The sequence below is a fragment of the Hirundo rustica genome, chromosome 1 (assembly GCF_015227805.2).
Source record: "Hirundo rustica isolate bHirRus1 chromosome 1, bHirRus1.pri.v3, whole genome shotgun sequence".
Taxonomy (NCBI): Eukaryota; Metazoa; Chordata; class Aves; order Passeriformes; family Hirundinidae; genus Hirundo; species Hirundo rustica.
The window spans coordinates 113,372,621-113,391,520 of record NC_053450.1 but is presented as its reverse complement, the minus strand read 5'-3'; the positions used below and the strand labels follow the sequence as shown (position 1 = coordinate 113,391,520).

Below are 18,900 nucleotides of genomic sequence, written 5' to 3'. Positions count from 1 at the left end.
AAGACTCAGTCGTGTCAGTAGGTTCTTGTTGAGATGAGTGCTCTTAGTTGCAGGATTAACTATCCCCATGGACCACCTGTGCAATGCTTTCTTAGCAGGGTCACAAATTATCAAGATAATTCAGAACCATTTCTTTTTCTCTACTATTTTCTAAACAAAGCTTTTCCTCTGGACTCACAGCAACTCTTCTTTAACTCAGTCATGATATGATCACAATTTAGATAGGGTCCTTTTGCAGCCAATCAAGGACAGAAAGCAGTTCTACACTTTCCACGGGGAGTTTAAACAGAAAAAAAGACCTGTTTTGTAGAAAGCATATCATGAGGCTGGAGAGGCTTGGATTAATTCTGGATAGCAATTCTTCCTCTGTTGTTAAATAAAATTTACAAGCAATCTGGTATTGCAAGTCCACACTGACATCTAGTGCTGAAAAAATTGCACTAGCCAGTAGGGAAACAAAGGAGGAAAAATGTGTTGGATTAGGAATGAAAAATCTAAAATTATCGCTAAGCATCCCTCCTGCTTTATGAAAATGCCTGGTGGTTTGTGAGTCTGTCCTGTGGGCAGGAGGTGCTCTGTCTCCATGATCTTGGGTGCTGAGGGAGCATCCTTGGGGAAATGCATGGGATACTGGGTCTGACAAACAACACAGCAATCCCTGGCTGCTCCTGATAACTGCTCTTGAGGTCATGAGGAATCTTGAGTTGTGACTGACTTTAAGTTTGTTTTGTAGCCAGTGCTACCACAGGACTTGGTCCACATCAGCATAACTAATAGAGAACTGCTGCCAATGGCCCAGTAATCTTGATGTTATAAGCAAAGACTTCACAAGATTAAAATGTTCTCACCTTTCAATATTAGAAGAGAATTTCCTGGTGCTTCGGAAAGATTCCCTCTCTGAGCTGTTTCTAGGGAAGAGGAGCTTCCCCCACCCCCCACCCCCCCCCCCCAGTGGCTTTTAGTTCTTGATGTTCTCTTACCTCCCATTTCAATACAAAACATTCTCATCATTTTTATGCACACAGAGATCTTCACACTTTACAATATTTGACTGTGCCTTTAAGGGCAGGCAAAGATTGTAAAACAAAATATTTGTGATTTTTTTATTGTAATTTCTACCTTCCGTATGGAAGTAAAAAGTAATAATAATATACAGAATAATGAATGTTTTTCAGTATCTTAGCTGCCAGCACAGTTCCTTCCCTGTCACCAGGGAAGTGGTGAGATTAAAACCATGTGCTCTGCGTGCTTCAGAAGTGAAATATGCATGTCAGTGTTGTATAAATCATCAAAGGAGCCGAGCAAAAGGACAGATCCAAAGCCACCAAGATCAATGGACTTTTTTTTCCCCATTAAATCCCATGAGCTTTGGATCAGGTCCCGGCACATGTCAGAGCTCTGCCAACCCTACTGAGAAACTGTAGTCCAAATGCTGGTGTGCTGTTTGGCAAGGCACAGCTGTGAGGTTGGCAGATGTATCCTTCACAGAGAGAATCCTGGTGTTGATGAGCAGGATTTCACAGTGGGACCCAGCACAGGGGAGTTCTTGTTTCTCTGCATGGAGGCAAAGCAGGGTCTACCCTACCAGTGGTTGCTGTGTGTGAGGGCATCCTCCTCCTTCAGACTCACACTGAGGCACACCATCCTCCTCCTCCTCCTATTCTTCTGTCAGTTTTTGAATTTTTTTTTATTCTGGGAAATAATGATACAGAAGTAAGAGTGTTGTCACAGCTAGGCTGCATTTTTTTGCCCCTCCCCAATATCTTGTCATCAACAACAGTATGCAGATTTTAGAAATGTTTTCAGACTTTTGTGTCTGGGCTGGGCAGATTGGGATATGAGCGGAGGACTGGCAGACCAAATTAGACAATAAATAGTGTAAGCAGCTGTCAAAAAATAAGGCTAAAGCAAGAGAAACCATGTGGCATCTCTCACTAGATAAGCTAGAATGATTGGCATATTCAGTCAGAAACAGTCATTTTCTGATTTAATGGGGGCTTAAAACAAATTGTCTTGCAGCTGAGACCATGCAAACCAATCATTAAAATGTCAGGTTAGAGTCCAATGTCAGTTAAAATTCCATTAATATCTGTAAAATTGCACCAAATTTATCTATCCAAATTTATAGGGTGCAAAAATTGACCCATAATTACTATTAGGAGCAAAAGCATGCAAAACTGTATCACATGTCTAGAATTTTCTTGAAATAAAAAGTAATAGTAAATATATCAGTAAATAGAATAGTAAAGCCAAGAATGTATAATAGACTCGAGTAGAAAAGGAAACAGACGGAAAAAGAACAGGAACAGGAAAAGGAAAAGGAGAGGAAAAGGACAATGGAAAGAAGAAAGAAAAAGGGAAAGAGAACAAAAGACTCAAAGAAATGCCAAGAAAAGAATGCAGCAAATTTCCCTGAAGAAATTTAAAAACATGGGGAAAAAATCTAAATGTATATTAATAACATTGAATTAAATCACTTCAACATTACTATCATCATATCATGTTCATATTCACCTTTCCCTTTCTGCTTCCAAGAAAATCCAAAGGGAACCCATGAAATCTGGTGGCAGTGATTTATTCAAGGAGGTGCCACTGTAATTTTAAAGGTGACTAGTTTGCAGAGCTTATTTGGTGCAGTAACTGAGCATCCAGTACAAACACAGTCAGCTGACATTAGTTCCTAAGCCTTCAGGAACATTCAGAGTGTATGGAAATCAATGTTTTTTCAGTGTGGTGCTAGGCAATAACAGATACATTCCCGACCAAGAGCACCGGCTTGCTTTGTGCAGAGCACAATCTGTTTGAATTTCAAATAATTTGGGGGGAGGCAGTGAGTTAGGTTGAATGGTAATAGTTTAGTATTCTCTGCTTAACATCAAATCTTCCACTTGATCCTTTGCCTTCTGCTTAGGAGCGGGGTTCAGTGAAGGGAACATTCCTGTTCATACAGTGTGAGTTTGGGCTACACCCACAACCCAGGTCAGAGAGCCCCCATGGGGCTTCCTGGTGACTCAGGACCTCGACAAATCCCCAATCCGGGGTGAAAGAATAACTTTTGGAAAGCAGTAGATTGGTTTTACAAACAGTAGCTGCCCAGAAGAGAGGAATGACAGAGTTTTGGCAGTGTGCAGACCCACACAGCAGGAGATCAAGCTGGGGTGGCTGACACGAGTACCAACGTTGCCTCATCACGCTGCCCTTATCTGAGAGGCTGGCATCCTTGCCTGGAGCTGACAGAAGGATACAGACAGCTTGACGTGTTAGAGTAAAGCAGAAAATACGTCAGTCAGGAACAGTGGCAGTTCAGGAGCAGCTGTGTGACCCATCAACACCCTCCCCTGTGAGGCTGGGAGAAGGGGTGGGACAGCCCTGCTTTAATCCATTGCCACATCCAAGTTGATATCCTGATACTTCAGCATTCGGCTATGAACAGCTTCAGATTCAAGCTGGCTGTCCTCAGCAACAAAGAAAAATGTAAATGCACAATGACAGTTATGCAGTGTGGTGTGTTAGACAGTGACAAGAGTGAAAAGAATGCTTTAGAAAATTCACAAATACATGGTAAAACCCCTAGAACTGAAGAAGCTGAGGAACCTTTTTTTTTTTTTTTTTTTTTTTTTTTTTTTTTTTTTTTTTTTTTTTTTTTTTAGCTCCTTCATTATATTAGGAGTAATTCTCCTTGCCTTTATATGAAAATGGTTCTTTACAAAATCCTTTTGGACTTCAGACTTCATTTAAAATCATATTTGATGATCAGATAGTTTGCTCTGCCTGACAGTATTGCAGTGCAGGTTCCAACAGCTGTAACCCACCTGAACTGATGTGGCTCTACTAATAGTGTTCAAACCAGGGCTTCGATTCAGGTCCCTGTTTGCAGTGGAGGCTGAAGGACAAATGTTAATGCAATTCCACTATTATGAAGGGCATTTTCAAAGGGAAGAGAAAAAGTCAAGCTGAATAAGGATGTTAAAAATTATCAAAAATATATTGTTAAATTCAAAGTTATTTACATGAAGGTTGCCTTCCCTGTGAAAGAAAACTGGAAAGACACCACATTTTCCCAGAAGAAAAGGAATAAAAGGAAAGACCTATGCTTGAAGAGCAGCAGCATAGGTCAGAAGAAAACTTGTCCTTGTTTTTCAGCTATCAGGCTTAATTATTTGGGCAACTTATAAGTCAGTCCAGTCTCTAGTTGATTCTGTTCTTCCCTTTCTATTCCCTACCTCTTTATCATTTTGTCAGGATAAAACACATTACGAATTACAAGAAGCTCAAGCAGTAAGTAAAAGCATGTTAATAGGCACAGAAGGTCAATACATTTTGTACTATAGCCTTATGATAAGAAGAGCTTTGGAAACACAGAATTTTAGGGAACTCATGGTATCCAAGTTATGCAAGTACCAGTCACAAAAAAACCCCATGTCACTAATACTCACCTGCTACAGCAGAGTCATGAAGCACAGAACATGCAATAAATACTTCTGCAAAAATACCTTGTAGGTTCATATACAGCAGGATATCTCTGAAAAAATGAGTCAGAGAAATACATTATCGTGTAGAGATTGTAGCAGCTTGAGAAGCCACTTTTGAATTCACCTGGTGATTTATAGATATGACCTGTAGTAGAGATAAAGAGAGAAATATTTTTTTCTGATCAGCAGCTGACATAAACCAAATGTATTTATTGTCAATGCTGCACAATTATTCACAAAACCCCAGAAATCAGATGGTACAGAATGTATTGGGTTTTGCTAATATTGCTGTATGGTACATATTAGGGCTTTCTCAGGTTAGAAATTAATTCTTAATAAATGAATTACTGTGGGCATCAAAACAGAAGTAATGAGACAAGAATTAGCTGGCAGTCCAGAGGCAAATGGGCTGGGGAGGTCTGTATAGAACAGCTCCTTCATAAACAGTAGGTGAAAACCCATGAGAAAGGAGGAAGATGCCAAATGGAAACAGCTTTGCCTATAGCCTGAACAGTCTTACCCCATTTTAGAGAGGTAGGGTGAAACAGAGGTAGGCTGATCTGTGGCACAGACAGGCAGTAAAGAATTTGGTCTGTCTCTTTATTAGTTAGCTAAGTGAGCTGACTGCAAATTCAGACCACTGGTGGAAGTTTAATTATAATCCCTGTTGTTTTCATTATAACCTGCTGTTTCTTGATGGTTTATCACTTCAGTTTTTAAGGCCTTTCTGTGTGTGGTTTGGTCACAGAGGTAGCAGAGCTAGATGGATTTAGAAACAGATTTAACCAGACTGGTGCTGAAATTGTGGTTAAACTAGCCTGACATACTTCTTCGCCTCTTTCTGTAACACACATGTTAAGCAACCTGCCCTTATATTTACCAGAATTAAACATAACTGGAATTACATCAATAGTCTTTGCAGAAAAATCTCACTAAGAGGTCTCTTTGAGAGGCATGTGATTAACCTGGAATCTCTTATTGAGACTACAGACTGGCTCATGTCCAAGGTGCAGGTCAATTGATCAACACTTGCAAGAAATTGTGAATAATATTCCAAATTTCGTTTTTAGCAGAGCTCAGAAGATCTTTTCCCTATCCTCCTCTTCAAGATCAGGGATATGCCAGTCTCCCAGTTCTATTGGTTAATAAAGATGGGAAAGCATAGCTGTTACTGAGAGGCTTACATGTGTTTCACATACCAGCAAATGCGCCTGAGAAGTGAGAACCTGAGACGACATAAAGCAGATTTCTGTAGACAGTATTGCCTTATGCTGGTTTTCAAAGAAACATGGTAGATTTTAAGGTTTTTTTTTTTCCCCTCCATAAATCAGAGAGGTTAGAAAGGATGATTTGTTCCTCTTCTACTCCACACCAGACTGTGGTTTTGAAGGCTTTTCAGAGTACCTGCCAAAAAAGTGTTTATTACCTATCTGTTCAGGTCTTTAGAGGGCAAGAATATATTATTTTGGAAGGTGTAATTATATGGTTACAAATGCAGCATGCTGTGTGGCTATTGGTGTAGACAGACATTATAAAACATATATATATGGAGAGGTTGGGCCCTCAGTACTGACAAGATGTCCCGAGAGAGACTGACACCATTTCTCCTGGCAACACTAACTTATCAACATCTGGCTGCCATGGTGCTTTAGCTGTATGAGGGTTTTGACCCCAAAGGCACGGGTGGCTCTTCCCACTCTGAGCTGTTTTCTGCAAACCTGTAAGGGCAATTGGAGGGTCACAAGCTTTGCCTCAATATCTTCTTCCTCCTGAAAACCCCTGCCCAGAAATGCTTGATTTAAACAGCCCATGCGAGGAGCTCCCCAGTTTCTGGAATACGGACAGCTCTTTAATTAACCCCATTTATGGCCTGACCTCTTTTTACTGTCAGATCTGCTTTCACTTTTTATTTCCTCCCAAGCATGACCCTGATACTTACACCTTCAGAAGTGTAAGTTTAAGTAACTTCAGGAAATTTAGAGATTAGCAGTCTTGATGGAGAAGTGTGTAACTTCCAGCAGAGAGGGAGCATATCCCAAACGGCCTGAGGAAATCAATCTCTTTCTTCCTTACAATTCCTTGTCTTGCACATGTGATATCCCATCTCATGTTCGTGCAGGAGTATGTTCTCACCAGTCAATCCTTTTTTTCTATATGCTGTTACTATTCACATATCAGTAAAGCTACAGAATTAATATATTAATGTCAAATGGATTTTAATTAGTCTCATAATACTATTTTCACTAAGCACAAGGTCAGATTATATTTCCCCAAAGGCACTTTAAGACCACGTTTGGTTTTCAGTTCTTGAACACACGAGTTACCCAGCATTTTTCTCTCCTACACAAAGCAAACTTTGATAACTGAGGGTCTCCTTGCTTGACACAAACCTGCGTTTCTGTCGGATGACTGGCCTTTGAGCCACACGCACACAGACCTCTCATCTTCCAGCACTCAGCCCGAGCCAGGGCGACAGACGAACGGGGCATCCTCTCCTCTCCTCTCCTCGTCCGTCTCCTTGTCACGGCTTGCTGCCCGGCTGGTAGGTTACTGCCCAGAGAGTCCACCACGCCCCAGGCACTGCCCTATCTCAAGAGACATCTAGGAACCATTTGCAGATCCAAAGCGAACCCATTTTATCCTGTGTACGGATACGCGTTATCCAGCCTGCCCGGGGTGTTCTGGAAAAAAAAGAGAGAGAGTCAGAGACTTGCTCTTTTTGTATGTTGCTTTATTATCAAGCTTGACCTTGGGGGAGAGCTTGCTTGCTCTCTTGGCAACGCGGAGGAGGAGGTACACACAGCTTCACTTCACAGCAAAGCTGGGGACTCCCACCCCCCCTCACGGGCTTTTTCCCCTTGCCAGGGAGTCCGTTTCGCGTCGCTGATCAGGGGCATCCAGCGATGGGGGACTCCTTCTCAGGTCACGGCGACTAAATAGAGCTGCTTCGGCGGACCCCCGTACCTTTTGCACTAGTCTAAAGTGCGACTTCAGTCCTGGATTTTACTTTGGTTCTCTGCTTTTTAGAGTCTCTAGTTCTTGAGTTGTTCCCAGAATTCCAGTGTTCTTTTTATTTGCATATTCAGGCACTATCCGGCGAATGGGAGCAGAGATACAGGTAATAAGGTGAATTCTTAATTAACAAACAAGTAAATAAGGTGATAAATCAATATTAAAACAGGAATAAGGCAAATTCTTTATACAGAACTAGCATTAACAATCTTAATGAAATTACTTAACAATTAAGTAACTAAAACATAGATTATTCAAATAGAACTTATTTATAACAGGGGTGAATTTTAACTGGCGCATAAGCGCTGCGTGATCATTGTTTTGTGCGCTATTTCGGCCTGTTTTAGGAAGGTGCCGCCCTCTGCATGGCTGGGGTGCCGCTCCATTTGTATGGTGATGAATCAGTGTGAAGGAGGCCTTTTCTGCTCCGCTCCCTGCCCGGCCCTGGTCCCTCCCATAGCTGGGCAAGGCCCCCGACAGCAGAGCCGCTCACGAAGGTAGGGGAGATGGGGACAAAGAGCCCCGCCGTACCTATTCAGGGAGAAATCTGCATCTGAAAGTGCCCGCTGGAAATGGGCGCCGTGCCAAACAGCAGGGAGAACGGGGACGCCCTGGAATATAAAGGAGGGCATGCTATTATCTTTTTTTCTGTCTTTAAGTCACTGATTATTCGGCAGGGGAAAAAAAAAAAAAAAAAAAAAAAAAAAAAAAAAAAAAAAAAAAAAAAGGAAACAAACAAGGCGGACGGTTTGATTTAGCAGCTGGGCATTTTATATCCATAATCCAGCAAATGTAACACCTTTTCTCCCACCAACCTGCTTCCTGCTGCTACTCTTCTATTACTGTAAGCATTCTCCTCCTCCATGTCTCCACCACCATTCTCCCGTCCCATGTCTCCGTAAGAGTCTCTACCAAGAGCTGATCAGTGTGCTGGATCTAGAGCTGCCCCAGGATGTAGCAGTTCAGGCTGTGCCTTCTGAGCAAGGAGGTGACTCAAGCACTCATTTTCAGGGATCGCTTTCTTCTGGGGAGTGTAGGTTATGCAGCTGAGCACGATGCCCACAGCTCAGGTCACAGCAGTGTTAGGAAAATTAATCCACGAACACCAGAGGTTTATGTCCAAAAGGGAGACAAAGGAGTCCTTTTACTTTATTCGAATAACGGGAGAGGCCATGGGGCATTTCCCCTGGAGTCTCTCAGTTTTTCAGAGGACGAAGCCTCCTTTTTATCCTAATTTCCCGGCCGCATTTCCCTCTCTCTTTCCTCACTGGCTGAGATACTTGAGAGTTACAGACTTCCCGAAATGCCTAAGAGCTCAGATTCCCCTTTTAATGTATAAACCCCCTAATTTTTATGGGATTTATGGGTTTTTCCCCATTGTTGCTTTCATCTTGCAATATTCAATTTCATTTACAAACAAACCTATGGTTTGTTTGTAAAGGCAAGTATCTTCTTTTCCAGTCATCAATCAATAGAATCCTTCCTATTGTTTCTCTTATCTCTCAGTGCTGGTTTTATCTACCAGCAGACCCAGGGCTTGTTTGTAAAGACAAACCTTGTCATTCCTCTCAGCAGCACCCATTGCTCAGCAGCCTTTGCTATTCCAGTTGAATGGGTTTTGTTTCCTAGTTCTGCTTCCACCCATGCCCTCCAGTGGGGAAGGTGCCACGGTCTTTCCCACTACAGCCCCTCTGCGTGCCCTGCTGCCTCCAAGAAAATAAAGCTTTCTCCAAGAGACCGTGGCAGCCTTCAGGTCCTGATGTTTAATGGCATCCCCTGCTGAACACAGGTCAAAGCACACAGCTTGCTTCAGAGGAGAAAGCGGGAAGCAGATCGGCAGCAGCAGGTTCATCAGTACTCACATTCACGGGGGACAAACTGCAGCAGGAGCCTGCATGACAGGTAGGAATGGCACGCACAGCCAGCATCAGTGGATAGCATAATGCTGGAGCAAGAGCCTGTGCTCTCCCTCCCCTACTCCCCTATTCCCCTTTTGGTAGCTAGGCTGGTAAATAGGCAACAGCCCTGCCTCTGGGGAAAAAAATAAAAGTATTAAATGTAGGCCTAGAGTGAAAGAGTTCAACTGAGGGAGGCCATCTTCCCCCAGCAACCTCTAAATTATGCTCTAAACCCGGTGTTCAGCACGGTGGGAGAAGACCTTCAGGCCCCTCAGTGCAAGTTTGATAACAGAGTGTGAATCACATGCCAGGAGACCTGGGCTGGGAACCTGCTACCCAAATCTCAGCTGCCCCAGTGCCAGAAGCACCCAGCTGAAACTCATCCAGGATTCATCTGCAAAGACTAAGAAAGAGAAGGAGCAGTGATTGACGTGGTAATACAGCATCTCCCATGCAAAACGGCCCTCAGCAGCCTCACAGCATTTTCATAACCAAATACACACCTTGTTTTGCACTGCAAAGAGCATGGGAATGAAATGTGATAATGAGACATAACGAGATGCATGCATGAGACAAGCTGTGGACAGGCAGTGAACATAAAAAGACACATATACATGTGCACATACGGGAGAAGTGGCAGGCACTTTCTTATAATCTGGCAACAATAATCATGACAATAATGGAGTTCTGTTTTAATTTTCCATTCTCCCTGCCCTTTTGTGTCCCTTGAGAAAAGAAGCAAATGACCAAATTGCAGTTGCAATTTCTATTCAGATTCTTGTAACTAGAGTTCAGTGAGCCCTGTCAAAAATGTCCACTAATATCCACTTATATGATCAGGCAAGTTTATTTCATCTGTCTTCCTGCCCCTTGTAGTCTGTATTTTTTTCTTTATTAAAAAGGAGAATGCTGCATGGAAAGCCTGTAAGAATGCCTTTTACAGAGAATATTGGAAAATATCAATTCAGAATTCCCTTTTCATAATCTATGGCACACCCAGTGCTAAAAGCTGCTTCCACTTTATCAGGAATCAGAACCAATGCCAGACCTGCCTCTGTTTCTTACACTTGCAAAATTAATACCAGCAAGCTTCATCTCAGAAAGGACTTTGCGAGATTGTCTGGCAGATATTTTCAAATGATAAATAATAGGGGGGAAACAAAACTCTCTGGACAGTGTACCAGCTGAAAAAGAGGCAATATTGGTTCACTGAAATCTTTTCTAATTACTGACATACTGCAACTACTCATCATGAAAGGCAAAAGAAGTTATAATCTATCCATGTCCTCCTCTTTTTGGACTGTTCCTGCTACTAATTTCAGCAAAGCGTTCTGGACTGAAATCCTCAGGCTTTTCTACTCAAAGAAACTCAGAGGCTGCACAAAATGTTGCAGGATTTCTGATTTTTTTGCAACAATACTTTTGTCCTTCTGACTTTCTGTGAGGCCAGGGATCCACAGCAACAACCCTTTAGCTGAAAGCCTGTTGTAAACTGAACCAACAGTAGCAGATGCAGAAACAGATTTCCCTTGGGAAATACTGTCAAGGCAGTCTGGCAGCTGTAGTGGCAAGTACTAGCAATGTTCATTGCCCTTGTAAATCCTGGGGATAGACACCCCTAACATGTCAATGACTGATGCTGGAGACTGAGTGGAGGGTAGGTGTCGTAGTGCACAGTGCACATTCCTGTGCAAAAATGGCAAAGAATGATCATTTATGTTGGGCAGGGTGTAATTGCCTGTGCTGTGTCACAGAGCTCGTGGGCAGGCAGTGCTGGGGTGGGTGCAGAGCCTCTATGTGAACACGTCATGATGCTCAGCATCCATTGATTCTTTTACTCCCTTGTATTTGTTGCTGTCCAGGTGAATGCTTCCTCTTATTGAAGCAGAAATTGTTTATGCATAGCGCAGTGCCAAGAGCCATGCAAACATTGAAATGTGGATATGATTCATTCTTGCTGGTGGAAGCAAAGCCATGGCATAAGAGAAGGAATTTATTCTGTTTCTTTCCACCATGGCATGAATGTCTCTATAACAAGCTTGAGGGATTTCTAGTCTGGCTTTGCTCCCTCCTGGAAAGAACATTCCCCTGCTGCAGCCTCACAAGAGAAGTTGGGCTGGCTGCACATCCTCTTCTGGGCTGAGACATGTGCCTGTCTCATGACAGTGAAGCCTCCCTCCAGGCAAATCCTTCCTCTCAGCCAACCTTCCGGAGACCATCTTTTTGCCCTTTTTGCATTAGAGGGCAAGGAAATTACTGATGGGACATCGACGACGGGAATTTCATTGGCAAAACCAGCAGCCCGCTCTTCATTGTTAGTTTTTACTCATGCCTGGATCACCTCGCAGTGGTTTCTATGACAACAGAAAAATTATTTTGTAACATAAATCAAGTTTGTCAGACTTATACTTGTGCGTTGCACTTGCTGAAGGCTAGAAAAGCAATTCTGAGACCAAAAGCAGAAAAACTGATGGGCGCTGTGAAAATGGAGCTACCAAGGATCTAAAATGGAAAAGATTCCTTGTTTTCCTAGGGAAATTTCCTCTTAGTATTGCACTGTTGCTGTTTTTTTATATTTTGAGAAAGAAAAGCATGGGAATAGTGAATATCAGAAGTAATACACTTATATTTTAAATGCAGACACTTTGGGGCAAATCAGCTGTCTTTCTAAAAAAGTAAGTGTGAATATTCCATATAGAAACAACATAGGAAAAAGAAGAAAAGAGAAGATTCATAGGAACTCCTTTTTAGAAAATGTAAAGAGGTTTCTGAAAAATCACATTCTGCGCTTGTTTGATGCACGGGTAGTGATAATAGTTCTTGGTAACCTGGTCCCCAGAATGTGAAATCATAAGTTTACCTTTTACTTTCACCTTGTTTCTCATCTTGTCCTCTGGGATCTTTTTGTTAGCCCCTAAAAGTATAGTTAGCATTGGCAGATTTCAACTACTGTTTTGCAAGCAGTTCATCCCTAAGCCACGTGTTTCTGCTGCACAGCGATTAGCCTTTTAAAATAGTGTGATTTTTTTTTTACAGACTGAGTGAGGAATGGTAGAACCCCATATCTGTTTAATCTAAAATTATGATAATTTTTAGTTACAGCAAAACGCTTCCAGAAGCTTAGTGCAGTTTGTGGTATTGGTATAAGCTAGTGGTTCTAAGCAGTGGGTTACTCTTGCTAATCTAAAATTGGTTTCAGTTGAGCTGTCTCTGGCCAAGGAGGTTCATGCTGTGGAAGAGAACAAACTCCACCTCCACCCCTGGATATGGAGAATGAGCTACGGTATGAGTATGGACAAGCATATTGCCTTCTGTCCATAGCACAGCTCCTGTTTGTCTCAAAGAGGGCTTCACAGAATGAATAAAGGCAAAGCCTCACCTTTCGCTGCAGAAGGTAATGTTTATTATCCCTTCACTTCTTTAGTATTTGATTCAGCGAAACTCAGTAGGAGTGATTTCCCTTCTTTCCCATCTTCCTTTCTCTCTTTCTGTTCTACTTCCTTCTTGGCATCTCTCCTTTCTCCATCCTTCTCCTTCCAGCAGTTCCAAGCCCAGCCTCAACTGCATCTTGGCTTCATTTCTATTCCTCTCCATCTGCTAAAATGTATTCATATATAATGTATCAAATGTTGACATTTATAATGTTGTCAATAAGGTTTTGAGTTGAAGCCTGAATAGAAACAAGCAAATTGGGCAGCATTTATATCTCATCAGTATAATTTCAGACTATTTTTGGACTGAAGAAAGGAAACGCTGCGTAGTTTGGATCTACTAGGAAGATTTCCTGAGCAACCATGATAGATAAGAGCAATTTTTGTACTTTAATGGAAGTATAAATGCCAAAGAACATGGTGGTTCCCTATGGTTAACTCATGAATCAAGCTGACATAGCATTTCAAGAATCCTGTATCAAAGTAAACATTTGCCACTGCAGTGAAGTGAATGTGCAGTCCTTTTGGAACATACACACACACACATATGCATGACAAGGAGTGGGGTTGTATTCTTAAAGCTGAAATTCCACAGCAGTTTAGTGTATGATCTAAAGCCGGGTTGCCCTCTGCCTTTCCTTACATGTTCTCTCCACTCTTCTCTTTGTGTGATCATACAGAGAGCCAGTTACAGGGGTAGAAATTCATACTGGCAAAAACTGTACCTAATCCTGCAGAGAGTTGGAGAGCTAAACTGGAAGTAAATGCTTCTTTTCCCCTCTGCACACCTCAGGAAATGATTTGCTCATTTGTGGGGATTTTGAAAATCTCAGGCACGACTTTGCTGTATCCATAAAAGCAGAAGAGGTGTGTCAAACTTGCTTCAGAAGCATTGTGGCATTAGGGGTGCTTCAATTTACAGCCCTGTTTTCCATTTCTTGTCTCTGATGTATTGATTGCTACCCTTCCTTCAAGCTGCTTGCTATGCATCACACTTTGATTTTAGGAGAGGTCTCAGACAGCTCTGGATATCTGGATAAGAAAAAAAAAAACCTCCTGCTCTACAGATTTATTTGATTTATGTTTATGGGATGCCTGTATCTGACTGTTTGGATATGAACTCCATATACACCAGAATAATTTGATTGCAAGTTCCATAGGTCTTCTAATTACAAGAGGCTACAATCAGATGGAAGCAAAATATGAAATAGGAGCAGGTACAGCACCAGTCAATAGCTATTTTTCCCAAAATGTGATTTTTTTTTTTTTTCCCCACCCAATAAAAGGTTCAGCACTTGGAAGAAATGGAACGGAATATGATAGAAATCCTTAGGTGTGATTTCCTCTTGGTAAAAAACTGAAACAAACTGAAATTCAGCTTCTCCATTAACATGATGAAACAAAGTAAGAACTAGGCAAGGTAGACTAACAAGTACATGGCTGAATCCGGAAGGAACAGAAGTGAAAAGAGATTATAAGTGAGAAGAGAAAAAACAATGGTTTTCTAAATGCCCCAGTTGGTCAAAGCCCTGCACAAATGCCCAGCTGGGTGAACTGTGTCCCTTTTACTCTCTGATCTTGGTCTGCAAATGATTCATGGCATTCACTGCACCAGCTTGCCAGTCAGTTATTAGGGAATCACAGTTTCTCTTTTTTGCATTCTGTCCTTGCTTTTACTTCATTCAGTTAATCTCTCAGTGGTGTATTTGCAAGTGTGAAAGAAGCAGCAGTGAAATGCAGAAGAGTTCTCCCTGTGTGTATGGCCCTTCTGCCACCCTGCCTTTGTGTTTAAATGTTTTCTCTTGTGTTTGGTTCTTGCTGCTCCCGGTCTTTTTAAATATACCTCATTTTCTCTAATCATTTTACAAACACAGACTCAACCAAAGGACACCCTCCAGGGCTAAAAAACTTCTGCTTTATTTGCTCTTAGAGGTTACCTACCCTGAACATTATATTCACAATTTATTTTAAAACTGCTGTTTATCCATTCTAAGTGGTTCAAGCCATACATAAAATCCTAAAAAAAAGACCTGGCCTTGAAACACTCTGAGGACCACCCAAGAACTGCTGAACACTTCCCAATTCCATGAGAACTGAAGGCTCAAAGTAACCCCCTGTGCTGTGCCTTAACTCTCCTGGCAGAACAGGACTGCGAGGCTTCACCTTGATGCTTCTGCTCCCCACCTTTCCTGTTTGCTATGCATCAGCTGACAGGCACCAACCAGTACCTGTGGTTGCACTTCTTCAGGTGTGTCTCAAAGAGAGAAGAGCTCAGGAGCACTTTTTCATACTCAGAACAACCTCTTGTAGCTACCCAGTCAAAGGAAATTAAATGTGGGAATATTTGCAGGAAAATTCCAAATCCCACCTCACAGTAGGTGAGCACTAGCCTTTTTGGGACAACAATGTTTTGTATCAGTCACAAAGAGTTTACAGATTAAATGTGTCATTCTGGTGTATGCGACATCCATGACTTTTCATTCACTACAGGATGATCCTGTGCCATCACAGGATGATACCTGTCTGTCCTAGAAAGGAGGCAAACCTTCTTCTCTCAGGAGGTGAATTCCAAAATGGAGTAGTTTATTATTTAGTTTCTCTTTATTATTTATAGTCACAAGGACCCATTAAAGCTGCGAAGCTGCACAAATGCTTGCTAAACTGGAGCTGTATTCTTTTAACTCCTAATCCACCTGACAACACAATCCAACACCTCATAATAGACACCTGGGGAAAAAAAGTGATGTTGTGAAGAGATTTCAAAAGGAATCAGAAGTGTTCGGTCATGAAGCTAATATTTGGCAAGGGAAAAGTGACAGTCTATAGAGAACAGAAAATATATTTTCAGAGGATAGTGACTGGAGAAGGATATAAGAAAGTTGTGCCAGAGGCAGAAACAACAAATGAGAAAATGAACTGTACCACTCACTGGAATTTTACATGGCAATACATTATCTAATGGGCTGTAATCTCAGCTAGGTAGGCTGACAATAACTCCACTAAAATCAATGAACTCAGCAACTCCAGCTGGGAACACGGAGAAAGATGTGCCTTTAGCAAGTCTTTTTGTTTAAATTACCCTAGCACAGGTGCTTACTATGCTGTTTGTTTTCCTCTTGTAACACACTAAGGGCCAAATTCGTTTTCCAAGGTTGTCCAGCACCCAGCTCTATCAGCATCATTGCTGCTCCTGTCAGAACCAGCACATGGAGAAGTGCAGCAGATTGGAGCAAAATGCCCGTGCTGGGCAATGGTAACAAATGGTAGCCAGACAGGAACAGACTAGAGCCTCAAAGCAGCCCTCTGAGCTGGCCTGGCCCTGCCAGGACTGGCAGGACAGCCCAGGACTGGCAGAGCCAGGGGTGCTTGGGCAGGCAGCACTCCCAGGGAGATGTTACGCCTCATCTCCTCTGCAGACCAGCTGCTTCTGCTCCTCCATTATTTTCAGAGGAGCCAGGAACAGGCGATTACAAACCTGCACACATGCTGGCCAATCTGTTGTCCCTTTATGTCCCTTGATCTGCCCTCTCTATGTCTAATGGAGTAGTGAAGTCAGACACAGGGCACACGTGAGCAGTTTTAAAGGAAAAGCAAAGCTTTTGACAAGAAAGAACTTTGAGGGAGCGAAAAATTTTATTTTATGGCATGTAAAACACATGCTTGTGATGAAATGACCTAGTCATATGCAACAGACAACTTGCAGAAAAAAACACCAGTGCTAAGCACAGAGCAATGTGAACGGGAACAGGTCTCCTGAGAGTTTTTAGAGGTTTTGCTTTTTATTTTCCTTTGGCAGCATGGATGCAAGAGAGGAAAGCCACCTGACTTTTCCCTCAAACTTATTTTCCCAGACCTCTGCAAGTCAGAACCCACCATAGACAAAATTCTGGAGCAAAGATCAGCTACATCAGACCTCCAGGTAAATGGATGCCTTAGCTCAGAAAGGTCACTGTTTTCAAAATGAGTCACTCTTGTTATTCCCTCCCTCAGATTGCAAATGACATTTATTGAGATTTTCTCTCTAGATTTTACCCATCATCAAATGACCTTTAGCTGTGTGGGCAACACCAAATAAATATGACCCTGTCATATTATGGGTTAGGAGGAAAAGCCTAGAAGAAATGCAAGAGTTGACGTAAGCGTGCTGCCAAGCAGTTCACATATTCATCAGCTAATCTCAAGCAAGCCTCCTGAGATGTTTATCAAGTTAAATGCTCAGTTCCTTTCCTTCTTTTCCCATTTTTCCTCTTGCCTTTGGATTTGCTACCTATCCAGAATAGTTGTCTTGGTAAATAGCAGTACTTTGGAACCACGTGCTGGCTCTTCTGGGTGACTTTTCCAGAACTCTTCCATCTCTGGGCACTGCAGTACAGAAGCAAAGCATTATGAAGTTAATTGAGTCCATTATTGAACTCCTCTTTAGATACAAGATGTTCTAATTTATGAACGGTTGCTGAGTTTCTTTGGCATAGTGAGGACCTCTCTCTGGTCTTCCTCACTACAATTATAACCTACAGAACGCAAATATTAAGGACCTGTTAGTTTTTCAACATTTTTCTGCAACACCCTCAGGAGTCACCAGGAGCATAATTTTCCAATGAAAAATCACTTATTGTTGTCAGCCTATTAAGACTTGAGACTGTTCAAGTCTGTTCTTGAGCTGCTCAGCTCTCCTTCTTCATCCCAGAGGTACCTAGGGACCTCATCAAAATCGGGAAGTTTGAGAAGAAACTGTGTTTCAAGTGATTTTGAAAAGCTCTGGGCAAGGAAATCTCTTTTCCAATGTACTCCCTTTTCTCTACATATGCATTTATCTTGTGGTACAGGCTGGAATTATAAATCTTAGTCAGAAAGGTAGACTTCTGAATGAAAATTAGTCCTGAGATTAAGGAGGAAAAGGTTGGCATCCTCCACTTAGTCAATGGTCGATGATAGGTATCTTCCAAAAGCCTTTCCGCCCACCAAGCTTGCACTCCTTTTTTAGGGTATGATAATTGCCCCCAGTGGAGGACAGGTCTCCACAGGTTATGGAAATAAACTCTGTGCCAAGGTTTGTGTGGATGCTTGGTATCTAGAAGACTAAATTTGGGTAAGATGAATGTTCTCCTACATTATAAGATTTTGTTAGTACTTTGGACCTGATCACCACAGATTGCACCCAGCCTGGTCACTGTAACCCCTCATTTGGTATTGCAGCCACCGTTTCTTTGGCTTTGCTTTCCTCCAACGATGTTGTAAGAAGCCTAAGGCTGGCCATTTTGGATTACAGAAATCAAAACCTGTGTTTCCTTTCTCTCCTTCAAATGACCCGGTCTGTCAAATCTTGTGTTGGAGACAGCATTTTAACCCCAAAATAGTTTTCTTTTTTTTTTAATTTAAACAATCATTTCTTTGCCTCTGCTCAAGCTGCCTGCATGTCAGATTTTGGCAACCATGACATGAAAAGAACTGTGTAGGACTGGGACTAGAAGAGTTTGCTGTGCCACAAGAGGAGTCATGAGTGTCTTGGGGACAGGTCAAGCTCCTTGGAGGTAACTGGCTTCATCAATTCTGCTGGAATATGGTAAGACAGGGACGGGTGTTACCAGCACTTGGAGCCAGATTTGTGATATATATTTAGTTGCATGACACCCAGGCTTCATTTGCCACTGAGAGGTACCCTATCCATCCCTCTATTATTGGTGAGTTTAATCTTTATGGCCTTATTTTCAAAGATAGCTGTCTCCTTCAGCCTCAGTGACTAAAATTGTACTTTGGGGGATTTACTTCCTGTGTATTCTTAAATAACTGCTCTATTTGACTTATTAAAGAAATATGGGTATTGATCTAGTATCGATACCCAACTGTGACAGACAAAAACTCTCTAACAGTTTAAAGTTAGAAAGTGTATGTTTATTACAGCCGGGCAGCACTCGGAATAATTCCCTAATTTGCACTGCGAAATTCACAGGTAATTACAAAGCCTTTTATTTACAAAAGTGTTGAATACCCAAAATACAAATGCATATTCATACCCCTGTCACCTCCCATTCCTCGCTTCATATGCTAATTGGCAAAAAGGCTATTAAGCATGCGTACTTTGTTTCT

The 18,900-nt window shown here is 42.0% G+C and overlaps 1 protein-coding gene across 1 annotated transcript in view; it reads right to left on the bottom strand.

Moving 5' to 3' along the window:
* Positions 1-5,758: 5,758 nt before the first annotated feature.
* The window catches only part of MTURN (maturin, neural progenitor differentiation regulator homolog), a 59,093-nt gene continuing 45,951 nt past the window's right edge, over positions 5,759-18,900 (bottom strand). Inside the window, exons 4-5 of the transcript XR_005703271.1 lie at positions 6,863-7,153; positions 5,759-5,876 (exon numbers count right to left, since the gene is read on the bottom strand). The gene's annotated coding sequence lies outside the window, so the exon portion shown is untranslated. The remainder of the gene's footprint in view (positions 5,877-6,862; positions 7,154-18,900) is intronic.